The 17,318-nt window shown below is 42.8% G+C and overlaps 1 protein-coding gene across 9 annotated transcripts in view; it reads left to right on the top strand.

Moving 5' to 3' along the window:
- NRCAM (neuronal cell adhesion molecule) overlaps positions 1–17,318 on the top strand; it is a 277,791-nt gene that overhangs the window by 53,387 nt on the left and 207,086 nt on the right. For all 9 annotated transcript variants that reach the window (XM_064575428.1, XM_054505349.2, XM_054505348.2 and 6 more), the window contains exon 2: positions 4,070–4,228. The gene's annotated coding sequence lies outside the window, so the exon portion shown is untranslated. The remainder of the gene's footprint in view (positions 1–4,069; positions 4,229–17,318) is intronic.

The raw sequence follows: 17,318 nt of genomic DNA, 5'->3' as shown, positions 1-17,318 counted from the left end.
CCTTGACACTAAAATACATTCATTTTTATCGTGGAACACTACATCAAAAACTAATGATGTAATGTATGGTGACTAACATGATAAAATAAAATAAACACATTCATTTTTATTTGTTAACAGTCTTGTTTTTGCTATTTTTAATACCACTCTGTGAAATAGTGCCTTATTTAGTGTTTTTGTCATGGCATGGACATCATGTAGATGGCATGCTTGTCTAATTTGTAGATGGCACGAAGGTGAAAGGCATAACGACTACTTTGGAAGGGCAGAATTGAGAAGTCGAGAATTTTTGACAAGTTGGAATAATGAACTCCATTTTAAAAAGGTGAAATATTAATGGGGTGAAAATAAAGCCTTTGCTTGGTTCTAACAGTACCTTCAGAAAGATAAGGGAGATCTTCATTGTCAACCTGACTCACAGCTGTAAGAATGGCCTGTAAATGAGGTGCTGCCATTTTAGTCCATATGTATGGCGTGTTTGGAGCTGTAGAGAGCAGAGACTCAGGGCCCCCTAAGGAGTAAGGATTTACCACACAGCTTCCTTGTCTGGGTCTGGAAAGTGGGGCGTTATCAGGGTCAGGCAACCTCAGGGATGCCCCTCCTCTCTCATGATCCCTCTTTTGGCCTTTCTGCTTCCCTCTGCATATTCCAGAGGTTCTCCTCTGACACCTGACATCCACTCCAAATCCCAGAGAGAGCTGGTTTGATTGACATGGCTGATTGTCATCTCTCTTCTGGGACGGGATCCTTGCACAAAGCTACCTCATGGATCATCCACCAGCCTCTGTGGGACACCCCTGCGTCAGGCCCACCCCTGGTCCAGTCAGTGGCCACCTCTGCTCAAACCACAGCTTACCCCTGCTTTTCGGAGCAGCAGGCTGTGGTTGGGAAGTTTATATTAGAATGTGAATCTGGATATGTCTCCAAAGGCCAGAACTGGGACCAGTGAGTAAAAGCTGCAGGAAGCGAGGTTCAACCTCATACAGAATCCCTTGAAATGGAAAAGACCATGGGCAGATAGGTGGTTGGCTACAGTGACCTTTCTAGGCCCCCTCCAATTCCCAAAATTGTGTTTTTATCTTTATTGCTACTCTTTTATTTCTTCCCAGAAGGGTCTAATGAAAATGATCTTTTTGCTTTATTACTAAAATGAGCCATGAAGATAATTCTGCCATCATATAATTAGGTTATGCCTAAGGTGTCAGAAACAGTAGTGTTTTTGCCTTAGCCTCTTAAATAAAATATATTTCATATGTGGAATATTTGTAAATTGGATTTTATTATAGTCAATAACAATGCCATTTAAAGAAAGGAGATAATTTACATAATGTAAATGTAACAGGGCAGCAAACTACAACAGGGATACTTCTCCAAGATGATTGAAGGAGAGTATAAGAACGTTTGATAATTTTTTTCCAAATGAATTGTAAATGATGTTCCAGATACTTCAGTTAGGCTTCTAAACTCAGATTCATGATGGCCTGAGTCAGTTAGGGCAGATTATGATGGTGAATCTTCAGATAGTTGCCCACGCAACTGAAGTCTCTAAAGTAGTGTAATTAAATCTCACTGTTCAAATTCTATTAATTTGGAAGTATGTGTGTGCACATGTGTGATATAGTGTGTGTGTATATGTGTATGTAGAGTGTGTGTGGTGTGTGTATGTGTTGTGTGTGTGTGTGGTGTGTGTGTGTGTGGTGTGTGTATGTGTTGTGTGTGTGTATGTGGTGTGTGTGTGTGGTGTGTGATGTGTGTATGTGGTGTGTGTGTGGTGTGTGTGTGTGTGTGTGATGTGTGTATGTGTGGTGTGTATGTGTGGTGTGTATGTGTGGTGTGTGTGTGTGGTGTGTGTGTGGTGTGTGTGTGTGTGGTGTGTATGTGTTGTGTGTGTGTGGTGTGTGTGTATGTGTGATGTGTGTGTGGTGTGTGTATGTGTTGTGTGTGTGGTGTGTGTATGTGTAGTATGTGTGTGTTTTTGTGTGTGTGTATGTGGTGTATGTGTGGTGTGTGTGTGTGGTGTGTGTATGTGTGATGTGTGTGTGTGTGGTGTGTGTGTGGTATATGTGTGTGGTGTGTGTTGTGTATGTGGTGTGGTTGTGTGCGTGTTATGTGTGTGTGTACGCATATGTGGTGTGATTGTGTGTGGTATGTGTGTTTGTGTATATGTGTGTGGCATGTGTGTGTGTGGTATGTATGTGGTGTGTTTGTGTGTATGTGTGTGATGTATGTGTGTGGTGTGTGTGTGTGTGTGTGTGTGTGAAGGGAGAATAAAAATCATTCCATAAAATGTTAATCCTGTCACAAACAACAGAAATTGGTGTTTAACTTGAGAAAATCTGAAAGCACCAGGAAGACTCCAGGATGCCTCTGTTGCCACTTTCCAGTGTGAGAATGCAGTGTGACCAAAAAAGACAAAGCCGACACCGAGTGGAGCAGTAGCCTTGCTTCCAACTTTCTGTTAACTGTATTCCCACTAGGAAATACATGGTTAGGAGAGAGACTAGCTTTGTTAAAATTCCAGTTCCCCCTTTCTAGAGACAAAACTAAGCTCACTTGGCTTCAATTTCCTCATTTGTAAATTATAAATAAACTATTATAATAATAGTAGTTAGGTCTGAGAATGTTGTGAGGATTGGAGCGTTTCTTAGCACAGTGTTCAGCTCATATGAAGTGCTGTGATCTAGCTAGTAGGATTCTTTTTCCTCCTTCTCATTCTGTAAGGGGTGGGAGCCCAGAGAGCCTATGGCATCAGGCCCTAGTCTGGGTGTGGCTCCCTGCCTTCTGGTCTTCCCGGCCCAGCCGGAGACAAACTTGTGTCCAGCCCCCGCTCAGGATCTGACATTATCTCCCCAGAAGACTTGATTCCATCCTAGTGGTGTTCTTTTGCTTGGACCTTGCCTATGGCACCGTACTTCTCAGAGCCCCAGTCTCCTCTTCTCGAAAATTGGGGGCACTATTTAATTTTATAGGGTCTTAAACTTTGGATACTATTAATTTAAATCATATTTGTTTTAAGACAAACTTGAATTACCAGGTGCAAACCATTAGGGAGAGGCCAAATGTTCGAGCTAGATGAACCATCTGGAAACATCTTCTCTTTGTGTCTTTGGAAAAAATGCCTGTGCTTGGACTCCGACCCACCTGAGATTCTCATTTCATGTCAGAGATTTATTTGGCCTGGATGGAGCCAAGCCAGCGATACTTTCTACAAGCTCTCCGAGGGCCCACAAGGTTGAGAAGCACTTAGCATGCCCAAGGTCAGACCCTTAGTGCTGGGAGCAGGTCTAGCACTCCCGCCTTCAGCTCTCCTCGCTGCACACTGACCCCAAGTTTTGGTTTAAAAGAGGTTTCTGAATACTCTTTTCTGTGATTTTTACCCTTTCTCTTAAAAGTGAGGTATTAAGCAAACACAATATTCAGTACTTCTGTTAGGTGGTTTCCATTTAATGAAGGCTTCATTCCGTGTCTTTCTACCTTAACCATATGCTTGTTTTCTTACAGTGATGTGTTTAGCAACCCCCTTTTATTCCCAAATGCTTTCTTTTCTCACTGACTTCAAAGCCACCTCTAAAATGTAATTGCATTGCTGAGTTCCTCCCTGACATCGTCAACCTTGATCAAATACTTCGTTCTTCACTGTTTGTTCTTTTCGGTCGGTATTAGATTCTTCCCAGCCACAGCTTGTGTGTTGATGTGATTGTAAAGCGACCAGTATTCCCATGAAGTATTAGAGGAGAATAAGATCAAGTGCCTTTTTTTCCTCTTTAATTTGTGTGCACAGTTGTTTCCTGCTGTTTAGGGGTCATTCAGACTCCTATCCTACACGAAAATGTAATTGGAATTATGTTACCTGTTTTCATTACCTGTGGCCATTAAATTGTTTAAAGTCTTAAGACATTGATGTTCTTAAGTACAGAAATGTGTTGTTAAAATTAATCATGGAATTTAATATGTATTTAGTTCCCCTTGTCGAATTTAGTAGGATGATAGAATGAAATATCAGCTTAATAGAATTAACTAACCCAAAACAATTTACACTATTCTGTGGTTTGTTTTTTTTCCTATTCAGGAATCCTTGTGATATTCTTCCTCAGCACCCACAACCCCTGTTTGTTGAAGACTTTGGCCAAAACTGCTCTCAGCTGTTGGCATCATTCTGAGAAAAGGACAGCTTTCAAACATCAGGGAAACTTTCAGGAGACTTTTGGCCCCAGTGGATCTTTTGAAGGTGAGAGCAAATCAGTTCTCTCTTTGTCTTTAGAAATCTAAATTAGCTGTTCTGTGTTCTAAAATCTACTTCTTGGAAAAGAGTGAATAAGGGAATAGATAATTGAAAATTCTCTACAAAGAATTGAGAGTTTTTCTTTTTCAGGAGAATTTTTTAGTAGTTACGAAGGAATTCAAGTGGCTATTTTGATGTAACAGGAATTTATTTGAAGTTGTAGCTCTGATCTAAGAAGACTTATTTGAACACAAACATATATGTACACGTGTGCGTGCACGCACCTTGAAAAAAATCAATAACATTTCTCTCCTCAGAGGAATTTCTTATGTATTTAGGGTTTCTGAGAGCCTTCATATTTGCCTTACCCTGCCTTTTAGAATTTTTGAAGGATAAAACAAAACAATATATATGAAAGCACTTTGTAAACCATGAAGTATTATTTGCGTAAGTAAGAAAAACAATTACTATTTCCAAATATTTATAATCCTCCAAAATACCCTTATATCCTCCAATCTGTTTTTCTTTATAGTTTGATTCACTTTTATTTTGATTTTTGTAAACTTTGCTAGGATCTCAAGAAGCAAAACTGATAAGTCCTTACCTTCAAGGAGTATCTGTCAAATGCAAGAGACAGACACATAAGTAGATATGACCAACTCCAATATGATGAAAATGTATTGAGAGTGCGTTAAGGAATGAAAAAGACATTGAATGCAGCCTGGGGCCAGAGATTGTGTGTGTAAAAGTAGGCTTCTTGGAGGAGGTGACTCCTGAAACAGCCCTTGAAAGATGACTGGGAGTTGGCCTGGTGGAGTGGAGGAGGGTATTGCCGGCAGGAGCAGTGGGAGAGGGGTGTGAAACCTGCATGCAGAAATAAGTTGTTCAGGGTTGTTGAACCACAGGTATGAAGGGCGTGTGTGTGTGTGTGTGTGTGTGTGTCTAAGCATTGAGGAGTTTTAAGATGTAGTCAATGGTATTTTAGGTATGTTACCTCGGAGAGAGTATAGAGAAACAGCTGGAGGTGAGCAAGATTAAGGGAAGATTTGTTTTGCACTGTTTTGCACTGAAGAGATGAGAGGGATGAAATTAGAGAAGAAGCAGTGAGGAATAGAGGAAGAGAGCTTTGAAAGAGCTACACTATGCTGGATTTGGCAATGGTTTGGGCATTGGAAGTGAGAAAATGTTAGGACCTGGGATTCTCAGGTTTCTGACTCCGGTGACATAGGAGACTAGGGGGGAAGCAGACCTGTCTTGGGGAGGAAAGGACTTTGAAGTATACATGAGACATCTAGGTAGAAATGTCCACTGGGCAGCTGGAAGTGTAAGCGGGGAGGTTAGGGGAAGGTTCCAGGCTAGAAACATTAATTTGGGAGTTATAGGCAATAGTTAAAAATCTTGTTTGAAATATAACTTTGATTTTGTACTTAAGCTTTCAAAATAAGTCAGCCAGAAAAAAGACAAAAATCATATGATTTCACTTATATGTGGAATTTAAACACAAAACAAATGAACAAACGCACACACACACACACACACACACACCCAGAAAGAGGCTCACAGATACAGAGAACAAATTGGTGGTTGCCAGATGGGGGGATGTGGGAAGATGGGTGAAATAGGGGAAGGGGATTAAGAGGTACAAACTTCCAGTTATGAAATAAATAGGAGCACCTGGATGGCTCAGTCGTTTGAGTGTCCGACTCTTGGTTTCTGCTCAGGTCATGGTCTCAGGGTTGTGACATTGAGCCCAATGTGGGACTCTGCGCTGGGCGTGGAGCCTGCTTGGGATTCTCTCTCCCTCTGCCCCTTCCCCCCATACCCCTCTCCCGCTCTCTCCCTCCTTTTTTAAAAATAAATAAAATAAAATATATAGGTCATGGGGATGAAAAGGTATAACATAGGGAATACAGTCAATGATATTGTAATAATGTTGTTTGGTGAGAGATGGTGACTACACCTGTTGTTCTGAGCATTTCATACTGTATGTAACTGTTGAATCACTATATTGCACACCTGAAACTAGAGTAATATGTCAACCATACTTCAATAAAAAAATTATTTGTTCATACACTTAAAACACAACTCACTGCATTCTCAATTTCCATTTCTTTTTTTTTTTTTTAAAGATTTTATTTATTTATTCATGAGAGATAGAGAGGGAGAGGCAGAGGGAGAAGCAGGCTCCCCGCGGAGCGGGGAACCCGATGCGGGACTCAATCCCAGGACCCTGGGATCATGACCTGAGCTGAAGGCAGACGCTTAACCGACTGAGCCACCCAGGTGTCCCTCAATTTCCATTTCATTTTGACATGACCTATCATTTCATTCATATCTGTATTTGTTGTTTTTATTTTCTTAGTCTAATAAATTAGGGAGCCCCTGAGTGGCTCAGTTGGTTGAGACCTCTGACTCTTGGTTTTGGCTCAGGTCATGATCTCAGGGTCCTGGGATCAAGCCCTGTGTTGGGCTTTACACTCAACAGGGAGTCTGCTTGAGATTCTCCCTCTCCCTCTCCCTCTGCTCCTCCCCAACCATGCTCATGCACCATGAGCGTACATGCTCTCTCTCTCTCTCTCTCTCTCTCAATAAATAAATAAATAAGGATCTTTTCTTAGGGACAAATGTGGGGACTTTTTTTAGTTTGATGAAAGGAAGTTTAAGTCAGTCTTTAAAAAAACAATGAAAACCCTAAGATTTCAGAGGTATAGGCCTGTGCCATTCTTCATTTGAATTCACAGTATTTACAGAAATTATGTAAGGAACATGCTTTGTTTTTCTGTTTATCTCCTGGTTTCTTACCTAGTCATCATTTTCATTGCTCTGCCCAGGATATGAGCGTTGCCCACAGGAGATCGAACAGGATCTTTCCTGCATTCTCCAGGGTGTGTCAGGGTCCCTCCTTTGGGTTTTTCCAGCATCACTCAGCACGTCATGAAAGGAGCTGTTATAACAGAGGCTTCACTGTTTCAGAGCAGTCTACCCCACTTAGACATTACTCAGAGCCTTCTCTGAGGGAATGTCATGGGTAAAAATTTTAAATTCAAATAATATGGACAATCGTACTATTTTGAGTGAATTTTATTTGATTACTATGGCCTTAATTAGCTTAATGACTTTTTTTCCTTAAGACCTGTTGGAAAATCACAAAATGCTCCCTTTTCACTCTTTCTAGTCCATTTCTCTACCATCTTTCCAGAAACTTTACAGATCCACTAATCTATCACTTTCACTTTTACACAAAAGAATATTAATTTGAAGCAAAATTAAGTAACTGACCTAATGCTAACAGCTGGAGTCAGAGCCCTGGTCTGTTGAAACTCAGGCTGCCCCTTCCACCTACTCATTTTCTTTTATTCCACATTTTTAGAGCACTGTGGGGTTACCTAATATGTCTTAAAGTAATAAGAAATTGAATTAAGTCAGTCCATTCATACTGATGGCATTTGCCTTGGCCAGTTGCTCTCCATTCAACAAGCAGATTTTGCTTTCTTATTTTAGGCCCTGATGAACGTTTTATGTTTAATTTTGGTAATTTTAAACTTTTTTAACGTGGCTTTTGTTTTTGTTTTCTCTAAGCTGGTTCCACTACTGAAATGAAGGATCAGTAGAGAATCAAAACCACCCATGTTTCAGGTCTAGTTAAAAAAGGACCATCATCTCAACATCCGTCATCCAGCCAATTTTTCCCTACTAGGTACTCTCTTTTTTTTTTTTTTTTAAGATTTTATTTATTTATTTGAGAGAGAGAGAGAGCACACAAGAGCAGGGAGGAGGGAGAAGCAGACTCTCCACTGAGCAGGGACCCTGGGATCATGACCTGAGCTGAAGGCAGACGCTTAACTGACTGAGCCACCCAGGTGCCTCCCTACTAGGTACCTTCAGTAACAATGTATTAGGCACATTCACACACAGTTCAAGTACTGGCTGAACAACCCAGTTTCCAGTTTCATTTCCCCCCCTTTTTTTTTTTTAAAGATTTTATTTATTTATTTGAGAGAGAGAGAATGAGAGAGAGCAAGCACATGAGAGGGGGGAGGGTCAGAGGGAGAAGCAGACTCCCTGCCGAGCAGGGAGCCCGATGCGGGACTCGATCCAGGGACTCCAGGATCATGACCTGAGCCGAAGGCAGTCACTTAACCAACTGAGCCACCCAGGCACCCTCATTTCCCCTTTTTAAATAAAATACAACTTTCACACATTAAAAAAAAGGACACTCATTAATTATTTTAAAACCAACTCTTTTAAGCCCAAAGTATTTCTGATTTGGTCAAATACATTGCAATACCCAGTGGATTTTATGTATAGAAAATGAATTTATGGAAATGCTGAGTCAGTGTAGCTTAGATTGATGGCACGTGCTTGCAAGTTGTAGGTGGTCTCAAGGACAATGAACTGTTCTCTGAAATTCACAGAGTGGTCAGTCATTGCTGTGAAAGCAGTGGGCCGTAAGTCGTCAGAGTGCGTGTATAGAACATGATTCACTTATCCCGAAAGCTGCCAGTAACAAAAGGAGTTTACACTCGTTGATGTGCAGAGCCCAAGTCTTCCTGTTTTGGTCTCTCTCTTTTCTCGCTCTGTGCCTGTCTCTGTGTCTCTTTTTCTGTCTCACTCATGTTCTGTGCGTGAGAGATACAAACTAACATGTCTCCAAAGGTGCAGCCCTTGGCAGTTTGTGTTTATGGAGCTGGCAGTAGAAATGGTATATCATGGATATGGGAAGCAGGTGAACCACCCTTCATTTGGTAGATGGGGGGCCGGTGTAGGGAGACATCGATAGGCTCGCCCTGGGCATAGCTTGGCTACATTGGCAGCACAACAGCATGAATAAGGACGAACAGACAAAGAGCACAGGATGGTAGGATAGCTAGGAAAGGGCACGCCAACCTTTCTCCACTGTAGTTTGGCTCCGTCATAGGGTCTTCTTCTGAACTATCTTACTGTGGGAAGGGTGCGGAATGCAACAGTGTTTAGCATGCAAACAGAGCACTGCATAGAGTATGTTAGCTGTGTGGTTGCCACGTAAACGTTATTTAAAGTTTGGGGGCACCTGAGCGGGTTAGTCGGTTAAGCGCCCGACTCTTGATTTCGGCTCAGGTCATGATCTCAGGGTAATGAGATCGAGCTCTGCGTGGAGCTCCGTGCTAGGTCTGGAGCCTGCTTAAGATTCTCTCTCTCCCTCTCCCTCAGTCCCTCCCCTTCCCCCCTCCCCTGCTGGTACACACTCTCTCTCAAAATAAATTAAATAAATAAAAGTATTTAGAGTTTGACATCGTATCCAAGTACTGAAGCCCTCCTTCCACCCTGTGGTTTGAACACAGAATCCTGCTGGACGAGGACTGTTGGGAACCACTGCTATCAGAAAGTGGAAACCATAGGTGAGTTGCCGTGGTGAGACTTTTGAACGGGCAGTCTTCCAAGAGGCTCAAATCATATTTAACAGTAAAATGTGTTACCCTACACCCTTCCGTAGTGTGGGATTTTAAAAAGAAAGGGGAGAGGAAATGCTGAGCCACCAACTTTTGATACAAATTCAGTCCCACTATAGAGGTCATAGACTACATCAGCAATTTGTGGGCCATTTTGGCGGAGGACAATGACGATGGATTTCTAATCAGATAACGTTGCTGCATTTGAATTTTCACTCTTCACTACCTTTTGTTGTTTGCATATTTGGGAAATTATTCTTGATTCAGGTTTGTTATTAACTTTTTGAACTCCAGCTTCTGTGCTGATATCTTACCGCTCATGTTACAATGAGCACAGTGATTGGAGAATTTATTTTTGCAGTCATTAATAGAATAGCAAGGCAGCATAATATGAATTAATGACTCTTCACATTTTCCCGTCATATAAGCTGGATTCGTTATCCCCTGGGATCTATTTCAAATTCATGCCCCGATAAGCCATTCTCGCTCATTGTTGGCTTTCTAGCTTTTTAAAAGCTTCTGCGTAATGGATACATAGATAACAATAAATGATAAATACTTTTAATTTTAAACTTTAAAAACATTTCTGATCTCATTATAAAATGGAAAATGAAACACAACTTCCACTTCATGATCAATAGCCAAAGTATTTGGGCTGTTTCTTTGTTTTTTAAGCAAGAACCATCCTGAGGCAATTATGTCTTTTTTTTTTTTTTTAAAGATTTTATTTATTTATTTGACAGAGGGAGACACAGCAAGAGAGGGAACACAAGCAGGGGGAGTGGGGGAGGGAGAAGCAGGCTTCCAGTGGAGCAGGGAGCCCAATGCAGGGCTCGATCCCAGGACCCTGGGACCATGACCTGAGCCGAAGGCAGACGCTTAACGACTGAGGCACCCAGGCGCCTGGCAATTATGTCTTTTTAATGCCATTTAGAAAATAAAATCTGTGAGGAAAGATTGAGGATAAAAAAAATTATTGAAGGTGCAGAACTACGGACAGGGTTTTTTCATTCCTTATATCATCTTTCACTTGGAGGACATGTATATTTTCATCAACCAGGACTATTCAAACACAGTGACATCCACTTGGGTAATAATTATGTTACCGGTATTTCAAATTATTTTCTGTCCTTTCTGCTTCCCCTCTTTGCTATCAAAGTTTTCATGTTTTATTTAGACTCACCATTTTAGTGTGTGTGTATCATATGGAGAAAGTGTCACAGCAAAGGGACAGAGTCCCAGAAATAGAAATAGATTCCTCATTCCCTACACATGAGCTAAAGCAGTATTTGTGGTCCTTTATCCCCAATCAATCTTACTTATTTCTTTGGCATTAAAGCTATGTGATTTTTCTATTACTTACAAACCTGTAAATAGGTACACAGACCGATATCCGAAGTTGGCAATCGGAACACACTCACAGTAGTTGAGCTGTGATGTGCCACCCAAGTGCCCTGCCCTCTCTAGGACTGAGACACTCTTTCCCCAGCTTCTGGGGGTGTTGACAGCTGAGAGCTCAAGGCTGAGTCCCTCCTTGCTGGTTGTCCTTAGGCCTCGGCTACAGAGAGTTGCCTCCTTCAAGGTTATACCACCTGACCTGGGGCAGCATTGTACATTCAATGACTGGTCAGTTTGGGGACACAAAGACCCTTGCCCCAATTCAGGACAACTCTGTAGGACTGGTAGGGTCGGCTGGGGCTTTTGTTGCGACTGTCCCACAGCCCAGCTTCTCCTACTGCCTTGTCCTGCTTTGTTCAGGCCCAAGAGCCCTCCCCCATAAAATCCCTGTGTGGCAATCCCCATCTCAGAGTCTAGCTCTAGGGAAGCCTGATCTACAGCAGCCATCCATGGTCCATGTCATGCATGTGTTTGCGTGAGTCTGTGATTATGTATCTTTATAGCACTGTGAGAAGGTCATAGCTCTGGAATCAGAATCAAGATCTCTGACATCTAGCCCAGGCCCTTCCTGTGAAAAATGGGGATGACAACACCTACCTCTTAGAGTCATTGCCAGGATTTGGCAGCAAAGTATTCAGTGCTTGGATACAGGCAACGTTCATTAAATTATACCTTCATTGTAATTACCAGCAATTTCTGACCAATTGGTTATAATACAGAATGCATTTTTAATGTCATTTTTATTACAACATTTGCTTTGGTAGAGAATGGAGGTTAATAAAAGATGCATCACCTGCAAATTGAAATCGTTCTTCCACATGGTTAGTCCCCTTTTATAAAGTGTATGGAGAAGTTGGGCCAGGTTCCAAAGGGAACCTAAAGTCATTAAAGAGATGGAAAGAAAATTCTATGAGTAAAAGTGAAAAATCTGGAATTGTTTAAGATTGGGGGATTCAGGTGTATGTAACTCCCTTCTATCTTCAAGTAAATGGAGATCTTTTGAGGAGAGATATTGGACGTGTTTTGTCCATGTTCACAGAAGACAGAACAAGAGAAAATGGACATAAATTAAAGGAGGAAGATAGTTGGATTTGTATCAAGGGAATTCCTCTGCTCTTGGACAATAAGACATGGAAAAGAGCTTGTGGAATATACAGTTAAAAAAATCTTCAAAGCAAGGAAAAACAGCATTCAGTCTTGAATCCCTGAAATGCTCCCCAGAGCATTTATGGAGAACTCTGAACTCTGTGATTCTGTGATTTCAGATTTCAGAAATGATCTTTCCAGAAACTCAAACATGTATGCTCTGTTTTGCAAATGGAAGAAGAGCACGACTATTTATCCACATTTGTTTTCTTTATAACTAAAATCTCTTGTAGTATCTTTGAAAATGCCCATAGAGATCTCCTATGTGGCTTTGTGATAATAAATCTTTTTCATTGAATAGGTGTCTTTCCATATGTTTTAAAATCTTTTATCTCCCTCTTCCTGTGCCTACCGCTCTGCCTACCTGTAAAATTAAATCAAAGTCTATGGTCCTTTGTACCCAATGTAAGTTCTTTTGAAACTCAGATCTTGGGAGGACATTGTTAAAATATTCCTGAGTGTGAAATCGCTACAAAGGGCTTTTAGACAACAACAGAAAGTCTGGAGCTTTGGAGAACAAGTTTTGCAATCAATTAATTGCTCAGAGATAAGATTAAAGAGTGGATATGGGACTAAATGCTCTTTGAAGACCTCAGTGTCAGAAGATAAGGGGAAGGCACTAAGAAGTTTCTAAATGACTCCTAAGTATATTGGATTTTGCATTTTCTCCTTGGCGTATCTTGTCAATACAAATCAGCCGAGACAAGAAGATGGAGATGAAAGAGCCTTTTTTGGATTGGCAGCCAGAACGTCTGGCTCTGGTTCAGCCTCAGCCACCAGATAAACTGTTCTCTCATGGAACTATGTCTACCTAGGTTTCCTTTGGATTTCCAGTTCCAGCATCCTATCTTAGATGCTTATCACACTGTAGTACCTTCACCAGACCTGAGAGCTTGTCCCCAGGGCCCCATCGCCTCCTGACCTAAAGCAGTTCTGCTTTCATTCTTTTTAATTTTGTAATTTTTAAAAAACATATATAGGCAGATAGAGATTTCATTTCACTTTTCGCTTGATTAAATAGACCCACTGCTAGAAAACTGAATTTTAAAGGTATTCTTACTGATTTCCGTGTTTTCAGTATTCTCCCTGATAGAGCTCATTAAAATACCAAATTTCATTCCTTCTCTTACTGCTAAGCTAAAACTCTTCAGATGACTCTCTGTGTCATGAGGAAAAAGTGCACAGTCCTTACCCGGCTATTCCAGGCCACTGTCCCTCCTGCATCTGTTGATGAGGCCTTAATGTTCTAACACATGAGAATCTAACACAATCTAACACAATGAGAATAGTGTTTGGCGCTGTCTGCCGGCTGGAATGACTCATCCAATTGAGTTCCCTCTCTGATTTTGCTCAGCATTGTCCCTGCCCTGCTCTAAGCTACCTTAAGCCATTCTCTTCCTTTTGAGCATACCTCAAAACACATGCTCTCTCTCCACAAAGCCTTTCTTGGTTGTTCTAGCCCCTACCAATCTGGTCCATCTCTGAAATCCTCTCGTGCATTTGGGCATTTATACTAGTCTGCATTTCGTTTTACCCAGTTGACTGTGGTGTTATGTAGAACTGCGTGTGCAGCCATGCCCCTGGGGCATCAGAGAGTATGACAGTGGTCACAGTGACCACCACCCACCTAGGGAAATACATGTGTCTGAATCGTCCCAAATTGTTTACACTTTGGGTCCTTCAGTCATTTATGCTTCATGATCCTTTTAATAATGGTGATAATGCTGCCATTCTTTGTTCTTTGCAATTTACAAAGCACTTTGCATGTTGTTAGTTCTAGCCTCACGATGACCCATGCGGTAACTAGGGCAAGCGAGTGTCTGTCAAATGAGAAAACTGCGCTTGGTGGGGGGCACCTGGGTGGCTCAGTCGGTTAAGCGTCTGACTCTTGATTTGGACTCAGGTCATGATCTTGGGGTCCTGGGATCGAGCCTTGCATCGACGAGCTCCCCACTGGGGGGGACCTTCTTAAGGATTCTCTCCTTCTCTCTCCACCCCTCCCCCTGCTCATGTACCCTCTCTCTTTCTCTCTCTCAAATAAATCAATCTTAAAAAAGAAAAGAAAGAAAAGGAAACCGCTTGGGGATATGCCTCCAAATCTTAATGTGAAACCCACAGCAGGTGCTAAAACTCTGATCTTCGGGCTTCTATTTTAGTGTTGTACATGCATGTTACTAAAAGCATGGGCTACAGACAAGCAGCAAGGGCATCACCTGGGAGCTTGTTAAAAATGCAGAAGTTCAGGCCCCATCCCAGACCTGCTCAATCAGAATCTGCATTTTAACAAGATGCCTAGGGATTCATGTACTTTAAAGGTGAAGTACTGTAATTTAAGGACAATTTCAGCCCCTGTGGTAATAACATGAAAGGGATTTATTACTATTCCTATTGTTGCTGTCAAATCTCCCTTCCCTTTGAAGAGGTCTCTAGCAGATCTGATAGATTTTTAGTGACTTTCAGGTTTTTAAAAGTTTCATGCACTCTAGTCTGCTTTTAAAGCTTCAGACTCATATGGAAATGAAAGCTTGCTTTTCCCCCAGCCCAGCTGTGCCCTTCAACAATTTTTTTTCCTGTTTGTCAACCTGCTCTTAAGCCAAATGTACCCCTTCTAAGCTCTGACTCTTACTGGCATACCAGGGAGTAAGAACTTTGGTTGCCCCACTCAGCTGTCACTGAAACTCAGAAGTGAAAAGCAAGCACACATACCCAACATAAAATAACTAAGAAATTGCAGCCTTTATCATCATATGTCACCAGGTCATTGGCCCCAAGAAGGACATACAGTTGTCTTTGGCAGAAATGGGAGTTGATGGAGTATGAGACTGTATTTCATTAAAAAGGAGCATTTTTCAACCTCTTGCTCTTAATTTTTATTGAAATTTCTCCATCTTCTTTAGCTAGAAAGCCAAGAGTTAGAGCTATTCACCATGAGCCAAATGACTGCCCTTGTTGGAGATGGAACGCCATGAAAGTCCCTGGATTGTGTTCATTAGAATTCTTGGGATTGTGCATCATCCAGTCCCAGCTCTATATTCTATTGGACTTGCACTGCTTGTCTTCATCCCTGCAATCAGAGTTTCGTTTGGACTTTCCTGCTGCCTCCTCCAGGTCTTGTTTGTTTTCACTTTAATGTGACAAGAAAAGGCAGCTTTTGTCTTTATTTCTGGTTAGCAGACTTCGTAAATATTCATTAGCAGGTTCCCTTTCCAGCTACTATTTTGTAATTTGTTATTTTTAAATGAAATCTAAAGTGAAAAATAACTCCCAATTCTCATTTTAATACATTCGAGTTGTTAATCTTGATTTGGGAGGTCATGAGCCAGACAGGAGTGACCTTTGAAGGCTGTTTTCTTAGGCTACATGGTTCTGAGAAGGCACAGGGTGTGTGGGTGTGTGTGCGTGTGTGTGTATGGTGTGGTGTGTGTATGTTGTGTGTGTGGTGTGATGTATGTGGTGTGTATGTGTGTGGTGTATGCGTGTGGTGTGGTGTGTGCATGTAGTGTGTGGTGTGTGTGTGGTGTGTGTGTGGTGTGATGTGGTAAGTGTGTGGTGTGATGTGGTACAGTGTGGTGTGATGTGTGTGTATGTGTGGTGTGGTATGGGTGTGGAGTGGGTGTGGTGTGTGTGGTGTGTGTGTGTGTTGTGATGTGGTATGTGTATGTGTGGTGTGGTATGGGTGTGGAGTTTGTGTGGTGTGGTGTGTGTGGTGTGTGTGTGTGGTGTGGTGTGTGTGTGGAGTGGATGTGGTATGTATGTGTGTGGTGTGGTATGTTGTGTGTGGTGTGATGTGTGTGTGCTGTGGTGTGTGTGTGTGTGGTGTGGTGTGTGTGTGGAGTGGATGTGGTATGTAGGTGTATGGTGTGTGTGGTGTGTGTGGTGTGTGTGGTGTGTGTGTGGTGTGATATGGTGGTGTGTGTGGTGTGTGGTGTGTGTGTGTGGTGCGGTTTGTTGTGTGCGGTATGTTGTGTGTGGTGTGGTATGTTGTGTGTGCTCTGTTGTGTGTGATGTGATGTGGTGTGTGTGGTGTGTGTGTGTGGTGCGGTATGTTGTGTGTGGTGTGATGTGTGTGTGGTGTGGTATGTTGTGTGTGCTCTGTTGTGTGTGGTGTGATGTGGTGGTGTGTGTGGTGTGATGTGTGTGTGGTGTGTGTGTGTGGTGTGGTATGTTGTGTGTGGTCTGTTGTGGTATGTGTGGTGTGTGTGTGTGTGGTGTGTGTGTGTGGAGTGGATGTGGTATGTATGTGTATGGTGTGTGTGGTGTGTGTGTGTGTGTGCTCTGTTGTGTGTGGTGTGATGTGTGTGTGGTGTGATGTGGTGTGTGTGGTGTGTGTGTGTGGTGCGGTATGTTGTGTGCGGTATGTTGTGTGTGGTGTGATGTGGTAGTGTGTGTGTGTGGTGTGGTATGTTGTGTGTGCTCTGTTGTGTGTGGTGTGATGTGGTGGTGTGTGTGGTGTGATGTGGTGTGTGTGGTGTGTGTGTGTGGTGCGGTATGTTGTGTGCGGTATGTTGTGTGTGGTGTGATGTGGTAGTGTGTGTGTGTGTGTGTGTGTGGTGCGGTATGTTGTGTGTGCTCTGTTGTGTGTGTGTGATGTGGTGTGTGTGTGTGTGTGTGTGTGTGTGTGTGGTGTGGCGCGGCTGGGGGTGAGTAAATGGGACCGAGGCGAAGGACTGTTCCCAGAGCATCTCTGTGCAGGTGTTGTTCTATCCCTCTCGAGCGAGAGCAGCCAGGATCCAAAGCTTCGGGAGCGACGGTGCGATCCGCGGCAGAGCGCCAAGCTGCTAAGTGAAGGAGCCGTCCTGGGAGCTGTTGGCCAAAAGCGGGTGTTCCACAGTGCTCTCTGGTTGTTCAGTGGACACTGATGCCGTGTGCAGTTGGAATAATGGCCTTTGGAACGTCGAGGCGGTTTTCGTTTGGCTGCATGAAGTTGTTAGAAATGTTAGAAAGCCGGGCGGGCGTGCGGAGCCTGCCGCCCCCGGACCTGCGGCTGGGCGCTCGCGCCTACGCGCCCGGGGCTTGACTCGGTGCTTCTCCGGCGGCGAACGCCCCCGGCCTCTGCGGTTCTCCGCTCTCGGCCTGTGAGGGTCCGCCCGCCTCCCCGAGGCCCGGGCGCGGGTACGGAGTGA

The sequence above is a fragment of the Mirounga angustirostris genome, unplaced genomic scaffold (assembly GCF_029215605.1).
Source record: "Mirounga angustirostris isolate CCGP_5_RB_7025 unplaced genomic scaffold, mMirAng1.0.hap1 SCAF_12, whole genome shotgun sequence".
Lineage (NCBI taxonomy): Eukaryota > Metazoa > Chordata > Mammalia > Carnivora > Phocidae > Mirounga > Mirounga angustirostris.
The sequence above is the reverse complement of the archived record's forward strand: the minus strand, read 5'-3'. Positions and strand labels throughout refer to the sequence as shown.